This window comes from Pieris napi, chromosome 12, assembly GCF_905475465.1.
Source record: "Pieris napi chromosome 12, ilPieNapi1.2, whole genome shotgun sequence".
In the NCBI taxonomy this organism is placed as follows: Eukaryota; Metazoa; Arthropoda; class Insecta; order Lepidoptera; family Pieridae; genus Pieris; species Pieris napi.
Genome location: NC_062245.1, coordinates 7,114,895 through 7,137,209, shown reverse-complemented (window position 1 = coordinate 7,137,209; position 22,315 = coordinate 7,114,895). Strand labels below are relative to the sequence as shown.

Here is a 22,315-nt window from a genome sequence, read left to right as displayed (position 1 = left end):
AATATTTTATAAATTATTATTATTATTATATCTACTTTAAAAATCTATTCGACATTAACCGACATTATATAAGAACACTTCTCAAAACTATAGAAAAGTTAATTATAATACAGGAAATCATAGGCTAAAAATAAATGAATAAATACTCATCTAGACATCTAGAATACTTGGCCTTCAGTAAACTAATCAAGTGTGCTCCAACGGAAACAAATTTGCTTACGAAGATTGAAAAGTTGAGGGTGCCTTGTGGATAACGTGGGATGATTGGATGTTTTATCAGCTCTTCATGTATATTCTATTTCATATATTGCCTAATGTCGCGAAAAGCTTAAAAATCCCACAGTAGGCTAGTTAGCTACCTAGCTATTATACTAATATTTAGCCATAAGTACATACTAACAACATTTGATATGGAAATAAAAGACTTTATTTAAAGTCATATATATAAAAAAGATTAAACACAAAAGAGAACATAAATTTTCTGCTTCCGATTACCAAATATAACTGAGGTATATAAGTGAAAATGTATACTATAAACATATGTACTAACAACATTTGATATGGAAATAAAAGCCTTTATTTAAAGTGATATATACTAAAAAGATTAAACACAAAAGAGAACATAAATTTTCTGCTTCTGAATACCAAATATAACTGAGGTATATAAGTGAAAATGTATACTATAAACGCATGATAGATGCATAAAGCGTGGTAAACCGTAAAATCCATTATTTACGCGAAAATGTAGGGATAAAAGTAAAAAATTGTAACTGTCGAAAAAATGTATTGTACTCAGCAACACGCTCTGAATTGTATGTGACAAAAAGAAAAATTGAATCTTTCATTCATGTTTATTTTTGTTATTGCCGTTTGAAGGTATTAAAGTACCTTCATTTATTTAAATAAAAACAAATCAGTGGCGCTACAAACTTTTAGGTCTGGCCCTCAGATTTCTGTATGTTTCATGATCTTTTATCAATCTAATAGGCCATTAGGTGATCAGCCTCCTGTGCCTACACGCCGTCGACTTTTTGGGTCTAAGGCAAGCTGGTTTCCTCACGATGTTTTCCTTCACCATTCGAGTGAATGTTAAATGCGCATATAGAATGAAACTCCATTGGTGCACAGCCGGAGATCGAACCTACGACCTCAGGGATGAGCGTCTCACGCTGAAGCAACTAGGCCAACGCTGCTCGTACTCTGCACTTTATTTAAAAAATACGTGTGGCACTCGGGGACTGCCGCGGTAAAGCTATTGCATAGCATTTTTTATGACTAATGCAATATAATTATTTATTTATTTTTTGCAGTATTTTTTTTTCTTTGATATTAATTCAATCTACCACTCTACCAGACTCAGACTAACACGCCTATCCGATCACGCTAAACCGATGTGAGACGTTGCGTTATCCCGCTCTAACGCGTATTGGCCGCACCTATATTACGTCATCGTGTGTTAGGTTTATTTTTCGTTACGGAATTTCTTGATTCGGTCGCCGCGCTCAAAGCCTGCGATAAAATCTATGCAATAGCTTAATAAAGAATTATGTTAAGATCTAGCAGTTAACGACCACGGCACGGTACGATAAGTTACAGATTAAAATAATCATTATAAATAAAATAAATCAGTGGCGCTACAACCTCTTTAGGTCTAGCCCTCAAATTTCTGAATCTGTTTCATGATCATTTTTCTGTGCCTGACTATTAAATGCGCACATAGACAGAAAATCCATTGGTGCACAACCGGGGATTGAACCTACGACCTCAGGGATGAGAGTCGCACGCTGAAGCCACTAGGCCAACACTGCTCAATTTAAAATAATCATTAGATATGTATATTCTTCAATATTTAAGTATTGTTAATAGGGTGAGAAACCAAATTATAACGCGAGTTAATTGCAAAACTATACTACGTTTAGTTTGTTATCGATTCCCAGAGTCGAAACCTACTTGAATAAATCACGAAAGTGATTTGTAAATTGAAATTCTTGAAATATAAACATTGCTTTATAAAGTACATAGATCTTAATAAACCGCCTAAATTTAAGTATTCCTTGCCAGGCAACGGTAATAAATACCTGTAAACAGGTTAACCCGTTAAACACCGCTACGTGCCTACAAACCGATATCTGGGCCTTCGCTAATATTACATAATCTAATTCGTAATTGAATTTTACATTTAGGCTCGTCTTTGTGACATACCACTTCGAGAACACCTCACCAACATTTTCCTACAAAAAATATGTTTATATATATTTTTATTGAACATCTATTGCGAATCATGCATTGTGTTTTGTTTCTAGTATTTTTTTTATAAAGGTGCGTACAGACTATATAACATAACATGTTATACAACATTGCTATACAACATGTTACTGATAATGTGGACACTGAATGTTATAAAACATGTTACAATAACATGTTATTGAAATGTATGCTAGGACGATCCCAGCATCTACGTTTTTTGTTTTTCTTTTGTTATTTAAAATGGTTATGTAACATTGTTATATTGCATTGTTATTCTAATGTGTACAGTATTGTTTTATGTTATAATGTTGAATAACAAGGTTACATAATGTGGACGTGTTATAAAACACAAGTTATATAATATGTTACATAGTCTGTACGCACCCTAACGGTACATGTTTTTCATAATAAAATCTGCATTGCTTAATTGATTCACTTTAGTAATCCCCTTTGTGTGAGGTGAGGAAATATATGAGCTTACACGTTGCTATAATCCTCTACAACAATATCAGGATTAGTTTAGTACGTAGGTTAAGATGGAAACATAAAGATATTCCACCTAATACAAATATTCTAAAACTGAGAAATTTTATTGACTTCTACATCGAATTAAGCTTACAAACTATAATTTACAGTTTAAGCAAACAAGAATTTAGGGTTGATACGCCAATTATGGTCAGAAACGTAGACAGCTCGGCTTTAGTTTGAATTGTGGTTTGAATATTACGAAATTATCCATTAAATTTCTGGTTAATGGTTTGATTCACATAATGATACCATATAAGTTCTAAAATATACGATACCGAAGATCGGGACTCAGTGCTATATTTTTTTTTTTTTTTTTTTTTTTAAAGACAATTCACACCAATTGACCTAGTCCCATGCTAAGCTGGTGAAGCTTGTGTTATGGGTACTAGGCAACGGATATACATACATATTATAGATAGATATACATATAAATACATATCTAAACACCCAAGACCTAAGAACAACACCAAATGCTCATCACATCAATGTTCGCCTCAGCCGGGGATCGAACCCGGGACCCATGGATTCCTAGTCAGGGGTACTAACCACTAGACTAATGAGTCGTCGTATATACGTATATTACTTCCGTTTGTAATAAACGGATTTGACATTCGGGAAATCCTCACTTAGAGCTAGTCAGTCTAGACTCTAAAACTGAGGGTAAGACACTAAGATCGTTCATTTGCGTCAACCTATCTCTATGTCACGAATATTTTAAATTGTTCAGATTTCCGCTCTATTTAAACTAAGTTTACTAACGAAATTAGTATGTATAAATATCGTATTTTTTTCAAACTCCTTGGACATTTAATTAAGTAGTGTATCCTTTAAGAAGGTTAAAAATTTCCAAAACGTCTATTAAAGTGCCATAAGCAATATTATTTTATTTTAAAGAACAAAAATAGAATTACGCGTCCAATCTTATTTTAATTATGAAAGCTTTAAAAGCAACTAAAATCTTTATTCGTAATTTTATATTGAAGCCGTTCGCAGTAATTATTCCATTCGCATCAATAACAGGGAGCGTTCGTTATGAAACATATTTATGTTTAATTATTCATCTGGATCTAACTAGATTTAAGTTTTAATACGAAACAATTTTGTTATTTATGTATTTACATTTTTTAATATTTTCGAAATAAATATAGACGATGTTATTTAGGGATAATAGTGAAATAATTTTTGAAATTGGTCCAATAGTTTTTCAGTCAAATAGATATCTATGTATTTTTAAATTTAAGATAATATATATATCCATTTGTATTGGTTTACGCTATATTACATTAGCAAATGTATAAGAAATTTAAGACCTATTTAAGCCGGTAATAATAATAATCAATATCTGGTATTACCTGAATTCCTTTGTTAATTAACTTCAACGTAACAAACGCAAAAACGTAAGGGTGCGTACAGACTATGTAACATATTATATAACTTGTGTTTTATAACACGTCCACATTATGTAACCTTGTCATTCAACATTATAACATAAAACAATACTGTACACATTATAATAACAAAGCAATATAACAATGTTATATAACCATTTTAAATAACAAAAGAAAAACAAAAAACGTAGATGCTGGGTTCGTCCTAGCATACATATCAATAACATGTTATTATAACATGTTTTATAACATTCAGTATCCACATTATCTGAAACATGTTGTATAGCAATGTTGTATAACATGTTATGTTATATAGTCTGTACGCACCTTTATAGAGACTGTTCGCTTTACCGGAATAAAAACCTATGTACTGAATAAAGCTATTCTTTCCTCAAATTTTTCTCTCCATAAAAACATTACTCAGTTCAAGGAATAAATTTAAAAAAATACTGGAATTCATCCAGCCGTCTTCGAGTTTTGCGCTTAGCAACTTATTTAGCTATTATTTTCTTATATATTAAGATTAATAAAGCGCTTTTGTAAACAATCGTCTGTTTCCAAGACCCAAACCTATATTGACTAATTGTGATTAAACATAAAATGGGTAGTAATTTAAAGGAAAACTTTTCTTAATTGCATAACATTTGTTTTCGGTTTTCCGATACGTTCAACCGATGCGAAACCTGCTAATATATAGCTTCATGTGCAGTATTAATTATAACTTTGAGCTAAGTTTATGCAATCAAGCTATTAATTAAGGCTTAACTGCATTGTAGGGTTTCATTTTATCCAACATTTTGCTGAATTTTTAAATTGAAAATGAAACAATTTATTTTCTTTTTACTTTTATACGAATGGGCCAGTTCTAAGAGATAAGAAGTTCTTAGAAAATTTCATAAGTTATAGCTTTTATTATTTATTTTCTTTTTTCAGATTTGAAGGAAGACGGTTTTCTGGTGAACAAACAATACGTAAGTTGAATAGCTATTGTTATAGCGATGTTATATTATTTATGAAAAATTTAGCTCAAATTTAGGAAATACACGAAAACACGTTACATAGTTGGAATAGAATTTGTGTAGCCAACTAGACATTAACATATTGACGAAATAATCGGATACGTCAGCTTTGTAATTTAAACCAGGCGTTTTAAGCTATTATTGTTCTTATAGGAGATGGAAATTATAATAAAAATATACGTGTATTGTTAGTTATTAATCATAATGTGTGTAATAGCTGATTTTATCATTTATATTATCATAAAAGTTCCTTAATTTAGACAAGTTCTGGTAAGCACCAAAAATCCTAATTATTCATAATATATATAAAAAAAAATATATTAATTTGGATATTATCTCTTATTCGCGACCTCACAGATGTCTATCTTGAATCCTATTTATGTATTATTCATAAAGCCAGCCATGTTGGCAAGAATCCAAGTCGAGATCTTAACTACTTAGTAATTAGCATTTGTAACTTGTTGTATCTTAAAAAGAAAAAAATGCCTTTTCTTTAAGGAATTGTTTTGTGCTACTTGGTTTGAAGACTTTTGGTAAAGTGCGTCACATGAGAACAACTTAACTTATGAGAAAGTAAAAAAATATACCACCGTCGCGTCGTCCGGTATTAGTTTATCAAAGTCCATTCACCAAAAACCTTCGCAAGTTTATTTAGTCCACTGCTACTATTGGCACGCTGTTGTACTCGCTCCGAAATAAGATATATACGAAGTAATTCGGTTCTGATTTTTGGTAGATAAATATGATTATTGGATCATGTGGAATTGAAGTTTAACGTAATCTTTTGTTTATTTAGTTATTTTTAATCATAATAGGTTGGGGAAAAAGTTTCTTCGCATTTTTTAAGAAAATTCAAAACATTTTTTAAAATAGTTTATTTACATTTGACTAAAGTATGTAGGTACCATTTTGTTCGATATTTTTTTGCCATCATTTAGGTAGGGACATGATCCCATTGCTACAGAAATTTTGGGACTTCTGATCAAAATACCGCGACAATTGGTTTTGGCAGTCCTCTCGTGATTTTAACCTGACACTGCCTAAAGAATTCTGGAGAGACTGAAACAGGTGGAAATCTGAAGGTGCAAGGTCAGGACTATACGTCGGATGCATTATCACCTCCTAGCCAAGCTCTCTTAGTTTTTGCTGAGATGCTAAAGATGTGTGAGGTCTAGCGTTATCATGATGAAAAACCACACCCCTTCTGGTGATTAATTCGGGCCGCTTTCTCTCAACTTCTTGCTTTAATCTCATCAGTTGTTCGCAGTAGAGTTCAAAATCGATGGTCCTGTCTGGTGGTAACAGCTCATAATGAATAATGCCCTTCCAATCCCACAACACACACAGCATCACCTTGTTGCGAGTTATCCCGGGTTTCGCCACAGTCTGGGAAGCCTGACCGACCTTTGACCACGACCTTTTTCGCACGTTCTTGTCATACGTGATCCACTTTTCATCATCAGTTGTCAGCTTCTTCAAAAATGGTTCGGTTCCATTAAGTCGTAATAAAGAATCAAAAATGAGTACACGGTTCATTAGGTTTATTACAGTGAGCTCGTGAGGTACCCAAATATTGAGCTTTTTTGTGTACCCAGTTTTTTCCAAATGCACCAAAACTTTTTTGTGGTCGATTCCCCGTTCTTCAGCTACGTCTTAACTACTGATATGCTGATCTTGCTCCACTTTTTCAAACATGGCATCCATTTTATCCGTTATAGGGCGATCAGAGCGACTTGGATCTTTGACATCAAAATTTCCGGATTGAAAACGCTTAAACCAAATTTGTGCTACTGTCACAGATACTGTGCTAGGGCCATATTAACATCACAAATTTCTTTCGCGGCTTGTGTTGTATTTCGACCTTTTTTGGAGGAAAATTATAAATGTATCGAATTTCTTCATTCGGTTCACTCATCTTGACGGTACGAAAAATAAATAAAAAACAAACATTATCCTAATTTGATTTTGGAATTATCTTCTTTAATATCTCAACATTCCTTGATAACAAAACCAGCCTGATCCATCTAGTATAGCCAAAGATATTTTATTACAAGTTCATACATACTGTAATGCGAAAAGACTTTTTCCCCAACCCAATATATACATTTAAAGAAGGGAGGTTGCTACGAGTCCCATAAAATATGGAAGAAGTACGTGGATCACAAATATTTATAAAAGTGACAAATACTAACTTAGTATTTGTGTGAATCTTATAAAAATATTGCGAAATTTTGTCTTTTGTTGAAAATGACAAGAAAACATAAATATTCATCGATTCAAGTTAATCAAAAGTTTAATAAACGGGAATGTCTTGAGGTTCTGCTTTGGAGTTTCGCTTGAATTATCTCAACAAGTTTTTAATAAACTATATGGTGCTAATAATTTATGTATACATACTTTAATTTTATATTATTTATGGTATTAAATTTTGATAAATGTGAATAGGCCGTTGGACTCCACCCCACATATGCAACGCTGATCATTGATGCCAGTAACAATCTTCAGACACGATAACCTTAGAGACTAGAGAGGAAAGCTCATATCTCTTTATTATATATCTCTAGCAATAATATGATATTTACCTTAATAAAAAATAATTCAATAGCGCCTAAACCTTTTCATGATCATTTATCAAGACTTTTTGGGTCTAAGACAAGCCCGTTTTCTCCCGATGTTTTCCTTCACCGTACAAGCTAATGTTAAATGCGCACATATAACGAAAATCAATTGGTGCACAGCCAGGAATCCAACCTATGACTTCAGGGATGAGAGTGAAGCTGAAGCCTCTAGGCCAACATTGCTTTTTTTAATTGGCCCACATTTTTAGCTACATACCGACATAAGGAATATATTGCTAAGCTACCCCATAGACACTGGTCTCCTTTCCGTATTAAAAACCAAAGTACTTTAATTTTTTCCATAAAAAGCCTCATCAGAGCTCAAAAACAAATAAAGAAACGAAATGGTCCAGCCGTTTATTTTGCGATCCATTTTTATTTATTTAGATTCGATTGTGTTAGTTTTGCTCGCTTTTATGAAGATAAGCGTTTCTACGTTGTCCGACTAATCTGAAAATACCAATAATAAGATTTATTTTATATTTTGCAGGAAAATGTGCATGAACAACCTTAAAATTGTTTCATACTTCTGAATATGCTCTTATCTATCTATCATTATATTTTACGCATTTCTCGTATTAAAATAGAATATGCTTATTTACGAGTAGAACGCAGCAGTACTATATCTACTGTATATCACTATATAGAACTAGTATCAAATATAAATATTCTTCTTCAATGCCAGATTTTTTAAATAGTAATTTAAGCAAAAGTATCAAGCAAATAATACTTCAATAATAGTGATTTGCATAGTTTGCACAGTTTACTAAGTTCTTTGATTGAACGAAGAAATACCTAAGCGTATTTCCAAGTGCATTTTCCAAGTTCCAAGCTTCCAAGTACTTAAGTTGTGTTAAGTTTAAATTAATAAATAATACACAATTTCTAACAGCAATTAAAGTTTACATATATTTATAAGCATACAATAAACAGATATAAAACAAAGGAAAACTAATCTTAGAACGAGTTGCCACAATTATTCCAACTCGTTACAAATAAATAGATCGATACATTGATTCAAGTTAGTTCACGCATAAGTTAATTCACGCAAGAATTAACCGACCTTAATACTCAAATACTTCATGCAAATATATAAAGGAGAGTGAGCATAAAGTGATGCTAACAATCTTACTGATTGTTTAGTAATTTAGTATAAGTTGCTCTGTCTGTTTCCATTTCAAGTAACCTCACGCGTGCCTCTATTACTTGAATAGTATTTATTAATAAAACTTAAATACATTGCCAGTAATTCTATTCACGAAATATATTATTTACATGCCTTCACGCGACTGAGTTACATTCAAGGAAGAGAATCTAAGTGCGTAGGTGGATCTAAAGTTTGATGTATTGTGAAATATCCAGGCATATTGCTCTTACATGTAAATTTAACCAAACCAGTTTGCTTCACCACATGTCTCCGTGACACTTAGTAAAATAATAACAAAGCAAGTAGTAGCTCAAACAGGCAGTACTTATTGTGCAATTTATCAATCAACGTAACACATTTTATGACGTCAAATCCGTTGACCATTTCATACCTTCTAGATCAGATGCCAGTTTCTTATCGTTACGTATACGTTTTAAAATTAACATTAACGTAATTCAGATCAGCGGATTTAAAATTTCCTTAAAATTATAGTTGTTTGGATTCTACAAGAAATTTTGTTCAAAAAGAAAGTTTGTAGTTCCTGAAATTCAACTAAAATGGCAGATGAAGCATTTAATTATTCACCCACAAAGCACAAATATATAATTTCTACTCCTAAAATAACAAAATAGACTATTAAAAGCAATAAATTTAAAACATGATATACGCACGTGATAAACCGCAAACATTAGTTATATGATACAGTATCTATTCATGAGTGGGTACGCCTATCTTGTCTCCTGAAAATGAAACACGGCTTAATGCGTTCACCGCATTGAATGAACAAAACACTTGACCAAGCATGAGAAACCGCTTTTTACTCAAATATCATCCACGTATATGGAATAATCAATTTCAAAGTTAAATAGCAACTAAGCGCCAGTTAATAGAAAATAGTCCGTTATTACATTTTTTTACTTTTATAATAGAGCTAACTTGTTTTCCTGTTATATTGTTTTTCGGCCTCAAAACCAATTTTTGTAATCCGACACAAAATAGGTCCCGTAACGATCAAAATGGATATTAAGATTCAATTTCAAAACTCATTGCTTCAGGAGTATACAACGTGTTATGGGAATACATTTTACTTACGCGTAAAACTGTCAACAAGACAAAGGATCAGTGAAATATTCATAGACAAAAGGATATTAATACGGATTCTAATGTTTTTATTATCTTACTGGATGACTCGTTGAACTTCATATCACGTACACATGTTTGTGTCAAAACTTAATACAAAATATTTAAAACAGACCAAAGAGATCTCATACTACAACTATGAAACACAAATTTCTAAAGACATCTAAATTTAAAACAACTAAGTGACATTTTTTTTTTTTTTAATAAAATAATAAAAGGAATAATAAAAAGACAAAAGACATTAGTGACATCAAATATTTCCTAGCTAGGAACAGTTTTTAATGGAAAATTCAATTGTCGGGTTAAGTACTTTTCTTTACTTATTAGTTATGTTACCCACCGATCAAAACTTTCCTGAACTTCACAAATATTTCAAGATTATAATTATCCATATTGATCCAGCCAGTCTCAAGTTTTAGCGATACCAACGAACAGCAATTCATTTTTACATATATGGAAAACAAGCCTTTTTTAAACATAAGACACAGATACTCACTAGCAAAATACACTATATCTATACACAGAGACAGAAGTAAAGCTGTGTAAAAAATTTAAAAAACCTTGATATGTTAACAAAATGGAATATCGAAATTAACTATTTATAATATGTAAATTTAAATTCTATTAAATTTTTGTGTCACGTAGTTTGAAAAAAATAATACAAGGCATTGATTAAGTAATTATTGTTTAGTATTTACAGCATTACCAATGATTAATAAAAGTACTATAAATATTTTTACCACAGCCTATGTATCAAGAAAATAAATGTGTTTCCACTAGTTGGACTACTTAAGTAATCCACATACGACAGTGAGATTATATCGTGTAAATCTAATGTTACATTAATCCTAGTTAGGTCAAGCTGGCTTAGTAGATCAAAGTGCCCATTACATTATACGACTTTTCCTTTATACATTGTATAACAACTAGGTTATAATTAAAAATGTTTTTTAGATTAGGTATTTGTAGTGAAACTTCTTTATCGGGGTTGGAAAAAAATTTAGTGTAAAATTTTTTCGTTACGCGTCACATTTTTCCGTTACGTGCCATCTTTTGAAGTGAAACTTCTTTATCGACGTATGGGAGAAATTTTGTAGCAGGTTACGCGCCATGTTGCTTTTTGAAGTCAAACTTCTTTATCGGCGTTGGAAAAAAAATTACACACATTTGTCACATTTTTCGGTTACGCGCCATCTTTTTCTTGTCCCTACCACGGTTGATCCGAAGAGATTCGAAGCCATTAGTAACAAAAATATATACAATGATAGTAATACTAAAATGAAATAATTGTATTTGTATTCATGTCTATGATAATAAAAGCCTTTTGTTAAACTTTATCTAATTTAACTTTATTTAACCAATTTCTGTAAAGTTGCATATATGTAGTAGATCATTTTTCGAAAAATAAGGTCATAAAGAAGTTTCACTTCTTACTTGTATAACCTAGTACACGCACACATTTTTTATTTAAAAGGTCACGTCATCACGTTACATATAAAAATAAGAAACTTATCTTATCTACTCTAAAAGCAAAATAATTAGGAATATACAAACATTAACAAAATATAACAGAGAATGTTACAATATACATTTTACGAGATTCTGTCTACGGCGGATTAACTCTTCAAACTATGAAGCGCGGGAGATGCTTGGCACCCTACATTAGTTATCATAGCAGGTATATAACAGATTCTGCGTTATATGGATTACATGTAATAGCGTAACGAATAATTTATAGAACGAAACTCAAACACAGGACGAGATGGACACGAACGCGTGGTTTCAATAATTCGCTGGGATAGAAACTCTAATAAAGTTAGTAATCATTATGGCGTAATCTATCGACCAAACCCAATTACAATACAATTATTTTAGAATTATATTATAGATTGCCTCGTTTACAATTAAAATAATAAAATATTAATTAAGAAAATAGTATAGCATGTGTGCGAGCTGTCGCCACCACCACCGACGTCGATGGTGATGCTTTAAATAATGGAGGGTTTTAGTTTTAGTCTATATTAACCACTCGCGTACAACAATAGAATATAAGCGAAATAATGAAATGTTAATTGCTATGTAACGAACGAATGTTAAAGAGAGAGCCTGCGTCTCGGGGCGTAACTCCCATGATTTAGGAAATCGCCATGCTTATAAAACTAAGAAAGCCTGAGTGAGCTAAATGACAGCCTTGGCTCGTGCACCATGTGACGTAATTTAAGTATAGTAAATGTTTACTTGTTCTTGTATTTTTGAATTGGTTTACCCGTTATACCTAAGAAAAATAAACAATAAAATGCATTGCATGCAATATTTGTTTTTCATGTTTCAAGGTTGTTCTTAAGAACCTGCATTAAACCGCAACACAAAATAATTTAATTCGTCAATTCAAAACAAAATAAACTATTCAACTTTAAAGTATTATAGATACGAGTATTATGTTCAATGTTCATGTATAAATTTTCCCGCTGCTAACAGTAGTAGGTGCTTTTTTCTGGTAGGTATACGATACGTTTACGATTTTGTTTTACATTTTATCGTAACCGTATATATTAAAGTCGATTGCTTGCGAGCTTTTGTCTCGGAGACGTTACATACTAAATTAAACGGTACCCGGTTGGCGTGTTTACATAATAGGGGAACTAATTACACAAAATTACTTCCTTGCATGGAAGTAGAGCGACATCTTGTTAACCGACATAAAAAAAGAGAAATTTCTTAGGCTATTATTTGTTTTATGGAGCAGGCGGTGTTCCTACAGCTACTCACTAAATAATATCCAAACAATTACATTGTACTGTGAACACAAAGGCCAAAAACGGAATACACATTCAAACAAACAAAGCACATATATATATATATTTATAATAAATTCTAAATTCCGAGTTCAAAGATTCATTGATCATTATAATATATATCTAATATAAAGGAAGAATAAGAAAGCCATTATTAATAAAAGATACCAAAGTTTTTTAAATTATTTTTTAATCATTTTTTAGTTACATTAAATATTAATATTAAATATTTATTAAGTCTATATCTTTGAATTAAGTGCTAACCGCCGCGGACATCTGCAGACTGCAACGCCGCGGGGTTGCTTGAGCTTTGCCGACTTTTGAGGGAATGGTACGCTCTTGTTATTAGCACGAACATTCATCGTTCGATAGAATTCGTGTAGTAAACTATACTATATTTATTTATTTATTTATTTATTAACACTTCGTTGCAAAAAAACAATAAATCAAACACAATACAAAAAAAAAATATAAGGGATGCAACGGGCGGCCTTATCGCTAATAAGCGATCTCTTCCAGGCAACCCTAGTTAAAGAAAAAAAACTAAAAAAAGAAACATGATACGTGCGAGAAGTGCAGAAACAAATGTTATATAAAAAAAAATATATATATATACATAGTACCTTAATCTAAAGTAATACAAAAAAAAATATTAACAACAGACTAAAAACTTAAAAGCTAATCTTACAAATACATGGACAGCAAATAGTGATGAAAAAGGAAACATAAGATTTATACAAGTCACGATTGATCAGGATAGGATAAGGTTAAGAAATGTTTATGCAGAAGAGTTTTAAAAGATGATAGAGAGGTAGCCAATCGTACGGAGTCGGGCAGCGTATTCCACAACTTAATGGCGGAGATCGTGAATGAATTGCCTAAGAAGGATGAAGTGTGAGAAGGAATTTCCAATAAACATCTATTAGAAGAGCGTAACATATAGTTAGAAGGACCTAAGAATTTAAAGTGATTTTTGAGATAAGAAGGGGTTTTCGGATTGAAAAGAATTGAGTATAGAAGTTGAAGAAGATGAGCGTGACGTCTGAATCGAATAGGTAGCCACCCCAGCTGCCTGCGGAATTTAGACACATGGTCATATTTCCTAAGACCAAATATGAACCGTATGCAGAAATTCTGCAGGCGTTCGATCTTGTCAAGTAGCTCTTCGTTCAAATCAGAGGAGCATGAGTCCGCATAATCGAGAATAGGAAGCAGAAGAGACTGCGCTAACATAGTTTTAGTGCGGATAGGAAGGAAATTAGAAAGACATTTCAGAGTAAAAGAAGCGGCGTAAAGTTTACGGCTGATCTCCTTTACGTGATGACTCCAGGAAAATGTTTGGTCGAAGAAGACCCCAAGGTTTTTAACAGTCTTATTGAGGGCCAAGGCCACACCGTCAAGGTAAACACCAGGGAGCTGAGCCCATTTGACTCTTGAAATAAAGAAAGGGCTTCCGATGATGATGACTTGACTCTTGGCAGGATTAATTTGAAGACCAAAGTCTTTACTCCAGTTGGCTATGTTTTCAAGATCATCATTCATCGCCTGTATTGCAAGAGGAAGCTCATCCAGTGTAGACTGAACGTAGATTTGGAGGTCATCAGCGTAAAGGTGATAACTAGCGGATAGATGTGCAGTCAGGGTATTGATAAAGACAGAAAAAAGAAGAGGTGAAAGAACGCCACCCTGCGGAACACCAGCACTTATACTATTCCACTGAGAGTAAGCATCATTCATCTTAATACGCTGCCGACGACCGTTAAGATAGCTATGAAACCAGTCAATAGCGGATGGACAGATATTCATAGAGCGAAGCAACCCAAGCAGAATTTCAAAGTTCACAGTATTGAAAGCATTGCTAAAGTCAAGCAGAGTGAGAACAGTGAGCTGCCCACCATCCATCCCTCGGCGAATGTCGTCACAAACTTTAACCAATGCAGTAGTCGTGCTATGCCCCGGGCGGAAACCCGATTGGAGAGGGTCTAGAATTGAGTTTTTATTCAGAAATCCGCTAAGCTGCGAGTGTATAAGGCGCTCTAGAGCTTTAGATAGGAATGGTAGAATAGAAATGGGCCGGAAGTCAGAAAAGTTAATGGGATTGGGCCGTTTGGGAATAGGAATAACTAGACTATCCTTCCAAGAAGTAGGGAATTTACCACTAGTAACTGAATAATTAAAAATATGAGTAATAACTTGAAGAATAGCTGGCAAGATAGGTAAGATCATAGCACGACTAACTTGATCACATCCGACAGCATCCGACGAGATATACAGGATGCAACCCTCCACTTCGCGCTCGGTGAATTCAGTGAAATTAAAAGGCATGAAGTTTGGAGTTGGAAGAGAAGCTAGTTTATTGATTGTCTTCCTAAGAGAAGACTTATCGTGGGCAGGAGAACAGGTGAAGTGAGAGTTAAGGTTGTTTAAATCTATTGCTGAAGAAATAACATTCTGTGCCGATCTGCCAATCCCCAAGGTTTTGAGGAACTTCCAGATTTTTGAGGTGTCACCATTGGATACTGAGTCGTGGATATGTTGCCTTTGAGCATCACGACAGCGAGTATTACAACGATTGCGAACTACTTTATATTTTTCGCGCTCCGCATCAGATTTGGCAGTTCTCATTTTAGCTATGGCTCTGTTTTTTTTGTGAATCAATCTTTTTATCTCATCAGAGAGCCAGGGAGCAGGTAGATGTTTAAGTTTAACACGTCTTAATGGGGCGTGCTTATCATAGAGGTTTGTGATGGAAGAAGTGAACAACTCAACTTTGTCGTCGAGGCAAGCTAAGTCGTACAGACCACTCCAGTCAATTTTGGATGCATCACTGAGCAGGCTATCAGATACGAATCGTACAGAAAATTGTCGATACGATCGAGGTTGTGGCGTTACCGTATCGATATACAGGAATACTTAAGGAAATCCGTGTAACATTATTACTAAATATTTAAAAAAATTCCATTCCATAATAATTCTCAGATTAACAACATATATTGCCTTAATTGCTTATTGTTATGAAACAAGAACACAAATACGAATTGCTCCACAAAAGTCAACAAAAAAATTGCCAAACACCGTCATTAAAAGCTTTACCACGAGAATGAATCGACATTATGAGACTTTAGTACGAAATCGAAATTACCAAGCCTTTGAACTAGTCTAGTAAACAATGGGTAAGTATAGTGGAAATTAAAAGTGTTATTAAATACTTTGAACATAAGGGTTACGTTTATTAGAAAATATTAATAAAAACAGTACATATGATTAAATGATGATTTGTATATTAGAAAGACAATAACGGTAATAGTTACAAAGAAAAGTATGACAACTTAATTAACTAACTGTCCCAATTAATAAGAGGATTAAAAGTACTTCATCGTAGCTTTTATACTTTTAAATTCACGTATAAATTGGTAAAGAATGTATCGATAGTACTGAATTGTATGAATAGGCACCCGATTGGCAATTATTTCCTATCGGCAGTACATTAATCCAATTGATCGAACGACAATAAGTTATTGCAATCATCGCTTCATATTCAGAGTGCATTGATGCTTTTAGGGATTTATTGTCACCTATCCCATATATTTGACAATGGCAATTACTTAACTGATTTTGTAGACTTATTTCGGGACTTTTCGCTTTCTTCATTTATGAAAGACATTTCGTGTTTTACATTTCATTTCTACTTGTCTTAACAATTTCTATTTTGACATCACTTTATAACTAGTACAATAGTCACTGATTTAGAATCAGGCCAATTTAGATTATATGTTAAGGTAATGTTTTGCCATAACGTTTTAAGTATTATTTTTTTTTAATTTTATTAAAAATTAAGTTATGTCTATCATTTTCGACCCGTGAACCCGGACCCGGCTTTATGAATTGGCCCGAGTACATAGTAGGCACGTACGCGGTTTGCGGTGGCACGTGCTCACGATATGCGGTCTGCCACAACTGTTCACGACGTATATTAGAAAAACTATTTGTATTGGGTTTAAAATTGTCGACCTCTAGCGTCTAGTACAATGTGAACATTGAACGCTTATAAAACGAAAGATGTAAGGGTCGCGAAAGTGTTTAATCGATACCAATTAAATAAGCAGAATACTTTAGCACATTTCATATTACAAAAGTGTTGCCACCACAGTATGTCCCGACTTTAGGGTAATGTTTGCGGGCGAAAAGCGGCGGTCTGCTTGGTAGGCAGAATTTACAAATAGGTCGGTTCTAGCAACACTGACTAGCTTCGGCTGTCACTACAATGACATATTATCGAGATATCTTAAGTCTATGATAATAGATTCATTTTACACAAAATAAATCTGCTAAGCTTCTAAACATACAATTATGTTTGCAAACAAAACTAAAGTTACATGTATACCTACAAAAAGTATTGAATTGTAATACAGAATTTATGATAAATGATACTTAATCGGAAATACCTTCAACACATTACGAATTATGCAACAGTAATAAATTCACTAATTAATTAGTGGCTTCACCACAACGAACAGCAACAGAATCGGATTATATCGCCAACTGTACTAATGTAACAATGTGAACAAAATGTTTCATCGAATGTATATTGTGTGATTGATTGTCAGTTGTCAAAATAATGCAGATATAATTTTAGTCAGTAATTCGTACAAAAATAGTAAAAGTACTCTGTGGTCTCATGTTCAAATAATATTTGAAATGGGTCTCTTATACACTGTAATAAGGGTAACCTTTTATGTTTTTTTTTAGGTTCGTAAAAAGCCCGTAATATGTGGAGCCGACCTGTGTCGGTACTCTGTATCTAATGAAAGTCAATCCCGCGTTTTTGCATACTGCAGATATTCGTGTCCATTTTTTAAAACATCCTGCACGTTTACATATATTAACAAATATAATAATAACTCACAAACAAAACGTAAACTAACAATAAAATAGAAACATAGGTATACAGTTAGTCCCCCGAGCTAAGAAACATTGCCAGTAATAATACTATAATTATATTATGCAATAGATTTACACTGCTGTCGTATTTGCTTTCAATGAAATATGTACTACTGATGATATAATAATAATAATAATTTTTAAGGATAGCCCACATTCATTATTTCTAGAACCCGCCAAAAGACTTCTCTAAACAAGATGGCCTCGCGCCAGCCCCTGTGACAACCATATGAAACACGTAAGGAACGTCAAGTGTTTTACGTATTAATTATTATAATTCCTAAAATTTGTGTAAAATAAATAAATTTGTGTTGGATTACGAAATAAATAAATAAAAAATTTACACATAATATCATATTTCGATTAAAAAAAGTTTGTGTCAACATTAAGCTCCAAAACAGTATTATAATTATTATTATTATACAACAGGGGATAACATAATAATTACTAGCATGCTAAGTCATGGTCTATTCGACTAATCTGTGGCCATTTTGTGTCACAATGATCCGTATAAAAATCAATATTTTTAATATTCAAAAAGCCTTGATGCTAATTTAATTCTTAATTTGTTATTCCGCGCTTTCGAAAAAATAACGAAGGAATACGAACTATTTTAAGGAAGCATGTCTTTTAATTAAATCTTAGACTTTCAGGAAATCTGAACTTATTATCATATATTATGAAAACATTATTAATGAAACAAAAGCAGTTTTGTATTTGATACACTCTCCACTTCTCCGCCTCGCTTAATAATTAATGCATAAATTAATTTTAATTGTTTTTATTGAAAGTAATAAAATCTCAAATCAAATATTGTTTAGCAATTTAAACAGCAATTATTTTCCTTTGAATTCTCACAAATGATGAGTAACGAGTCGTTAAGGAAAAACACATTTATTTTCTCTACTATTGTGCTAAATGAATAGGCCGTAAATGTTATTAAATTGTGTAATTGTTTTTCTTTACGAAATAACATATATCTAATTATAATCGAGAAATACACCCAAATAATTTACGTAGAATTCTCTCTGTAAATATCCTTAAAAAATTCACTTTGCAATTGATAATAATTTTTCACAGTGGTTTTAAATATTTATATTAAATTGTTTTTGATTTTCGCAAGTATATTTTATTAAAACATTACTAACGGAAATCTAAAGAACTCATATTGTTTCGATCTTTATAGTAATCGCGGTCAGTCAGAGACCGGCTCACCAAGTAAACGGATAACAATTTGATGTCATGATTAGTGCTTAAATGTGCAACATTGGCGGGAGGTGGAACAGGGAAGTAAGACCTAGGAAGTTCCTCGTTTAGGAGGCCAAGACAATTTTTGGATCGCAGAGCCAACAAATGTTGCCATACAACGCTGGTTTTTTACGAAAATGTATTCTTTCTCCTCGTAAATCTGATCACTTATTTAAAAATGTATTTGAAACTGTCGTAATGCATTTAAATTCATCTCGAATAAGTTTCCATTGTAAAAGTGCGACTTTAAAAAGACTTAAGTGCATTGTTCTAGTTTTTACTACCTAGGGAGGTATAAAACGTTTTAAAAGCTGGCATTTTTTTAATTTTTGTGCTCTTAACTCGGTATTACTTCGTTAAGTAAGGTATTTATAGCTTTCCTCTTCCTGTGAAGAGGAAAGTAAAGTATTTATAATTTATATATATATTTTTTGTGCGAGGTTGCGACTAATATAAAGTTTGCAAATACAGAAAATTGAATTCAAATTGTATTTGTAAAGAGACTGAAATTAATAACTAAGTCATGAAAAAGCAAGAAACGTTTACCTCTAATTCCCTGTTAAATTTGCTGCTATTTGCAATTTGAAGTTGCCGTAGATTAGAGTAATTTAAAGTTAATATTGTTTATAGAAACACCTGTATACATGTGTTACCTGCGCCTTGAAAGTCAGTGTCAAAACCTCAAGCAAAATGACCAATTTCTATATAACATTTGTAATTGTGAGTAAAAATGCCTTTTCAATAAATAAATCTTCAGCAAGATGACCCACAATAACCTATTTTGTGACACAAAGGCGAAGTTTTCTATATGGATTGTGGCGACAAAGCTGTGAATTTCAATTTGCCAGCCATTCACATAGTCTGCACCTGCTCTGATTTATCATGTTTGCTTCGACGTATATTAATTTTTTCTTGTTACAGCAATACAATTCGGAATATATGCAATAATGTGTGCTTAAAATATTGAGGTAATTTTGGTAATAAAAAAAGAGAAATTAAGATTTAATTGTTTCGCCATAATTGTTGTTTTGTGGATCCATGTAGGTTTATATAATTATGCGTAGTGTTTTTTTTTTGTAAATGGGCAGGAGGCTCATCTGATGTTAAGTGATACCGCCCTCCGTGGACACTCACGTTAATCGCAAGTGCGTTGCCGACCTTCTAAAGAATTGGTACGCTCTTTTCTTGAAATAGCCTTAGTTGAATTGGTTCGGAAATACTTCAGTGAGCAGCTAGTTCCACATAGTGGTTGTACGCGGCAAAAAATTCTTTACAAAACGCTCAGTTGTAGAAAATTCTGAATAGAGATATATTTTGTGTGGGTAAAATATTTTTTTAAAAAGTTATCGAAACAGTAATATTTTTATAAAAGATATATATTTTACTTAGATTTAGTCTGTACAAACAATCATACACGTAACATGATTAAGACGAAAAAATGTATAAACCGCTCTAATTTAAACGAAAAAAATTATACAAAAGTTTATACTTTTGTATAATTTTTTTAACTTAAACTTATTATATAATAAGCATTATGTTTGTTCACGCCGTCCGTACCTTTTATCTTGGCCACACATTGGTTATAGTCTTCTTATGTGTAACATTGATGTGTGGTCAAGAAGTTACTTAACAAATTCTCATGTACTAGAAATAATTTAAGTACTTGCAGCGGCAGATAGGTGGGCCGAAAAGTTCCTAAGCTAACATAGACAAAAATCTCTTTTCTTGATAGAATTTGATTTGATTATTCATTATAGCCTTCGAGAGCGATACACCGATAATAGCGGTCATACTATTTTTCGATACCCTTAGAACCCCTTAGATATAACGATTTGTCTATAGCCTCAAAACTTTTTTACGTATAAATTTTATAATAACTAAGATGTTGATTAGAATTTAAAAATTATTTTGATTAAATTAATATTGAATGTAAATAAGAAACAGCTGTCATAGATTACATAATATACAAAGCACATATAAGATTGAAATGTGAAACTAGAAAATATATGATACGTTCCATATAACATCTAGTTTCAAATTTTCATTTAAAATGTGCAAATAAAGTTCGAATTCTCGGATTTTTAAGCTGAAATTCTGAATTTAAAACGTGAGATTTGTGTGAATAGCTAATACTGTCCTACTTAGCACTTCGTAGTGCCAAAAAAGGTTTTATTCGCTTTTAAAAGTACCTGATTTAACGAATTTTTCTTTATTTTGTATTTTTTCACGTCATCGTTACACGAATTAAAAGTGTTATACATACAACCTCTATGATTGTTATATTATTTTTACAACTATAATGTTGTACATATTATATTTTGTTTTGTGTACTTTAAAATTATAAATAACTTTGAAGCAATTAAATTCTTAATTTCCAACTTGATTATAATAAAACTTCTTTGAAAACTTACAATTTATTGTGTGAGGAAAAATTCTTACTTTCAATGCAGACTATAGAAGATTACTTATAAAATGCTTCAGTTGCTATGAATGTAAAAGACTTTTAAACTTACTCTACAGTAATAAACGATTATAAGTAACGATTAAATTAGTATTAACTATGCCCGTTAAAAATATAATAAAATGCTTTAATAAAAATATGATAGTTCGCCAAGTTGTATGTATTGTCATATTAATTATAACTTAATATATGTTACCTTATTACCAATATTTTTATGTGAAAAATAAGTCTTGAAAATAGCCAATGCACCGAACACTCACTCAGAAAACACAAAAAAAATGTCATCAATTAATTACCACAGACAATAAAGTCTCGCCAAATTAAACAGAATTAGAATAGTTCGAATTTCAAATGTCCTGAAACGTTCCGATCTTGAACTTGCGGCACTCAACTAGTGGCCTCTGGCATCGGCGCCGCACAGTCTACTGCCGTGCCGTGAATTGGCGCCATTTTCTTCTACAGGTAGGGTTGTAACTCGCTCTATTTTCATTCAAACTAAATTCATGGAAAAAATATGAGTCTTAACAGTCAACTTAGGAAAAAAGAATGTTAACGCATTATTTGACCTCTTGTTTTTCGTTAATAGTTAGTATATTAAAGAAAATATCATTTAACATTAACATAATGGCTTAGTAATAAAGCATTACTACGATGGTTTATTATTGCAAAAAACTTCTATGATTATTTACATAGTTTAATAATAAGAACGTGAAAATAATTGGCAACCCTTACCGTAAGTACGAAGAAAATTATTTGCCTGATATTATGAGACGAGAACATAAT

General features: G+C 32.3%; 1 protein-coding gene across 1 annotated transcript in view; it reads right to left on the bottom strand.

Annotated features, from left to right (window-relative positions):
- The window catches only part of LOC125054604 (dopamine receptor 1), a 66,920-nt gene extending 45,074 nt beyond the window's left edge, over nt 1–21,846 (bottom strand). Inside the window, exon 1 of the mRNA XM_047656598.1 lies at nt 21,729–21,846. The gene's annotated coding sequence lies outside the window, so the exon portion shown is untranslated. The remainder of the gene's footprint in view (nt 1–21,728) is intronic.
- Between the last annotated feature and the right edge of the window lie 469 nt (nt 21,847–22,315).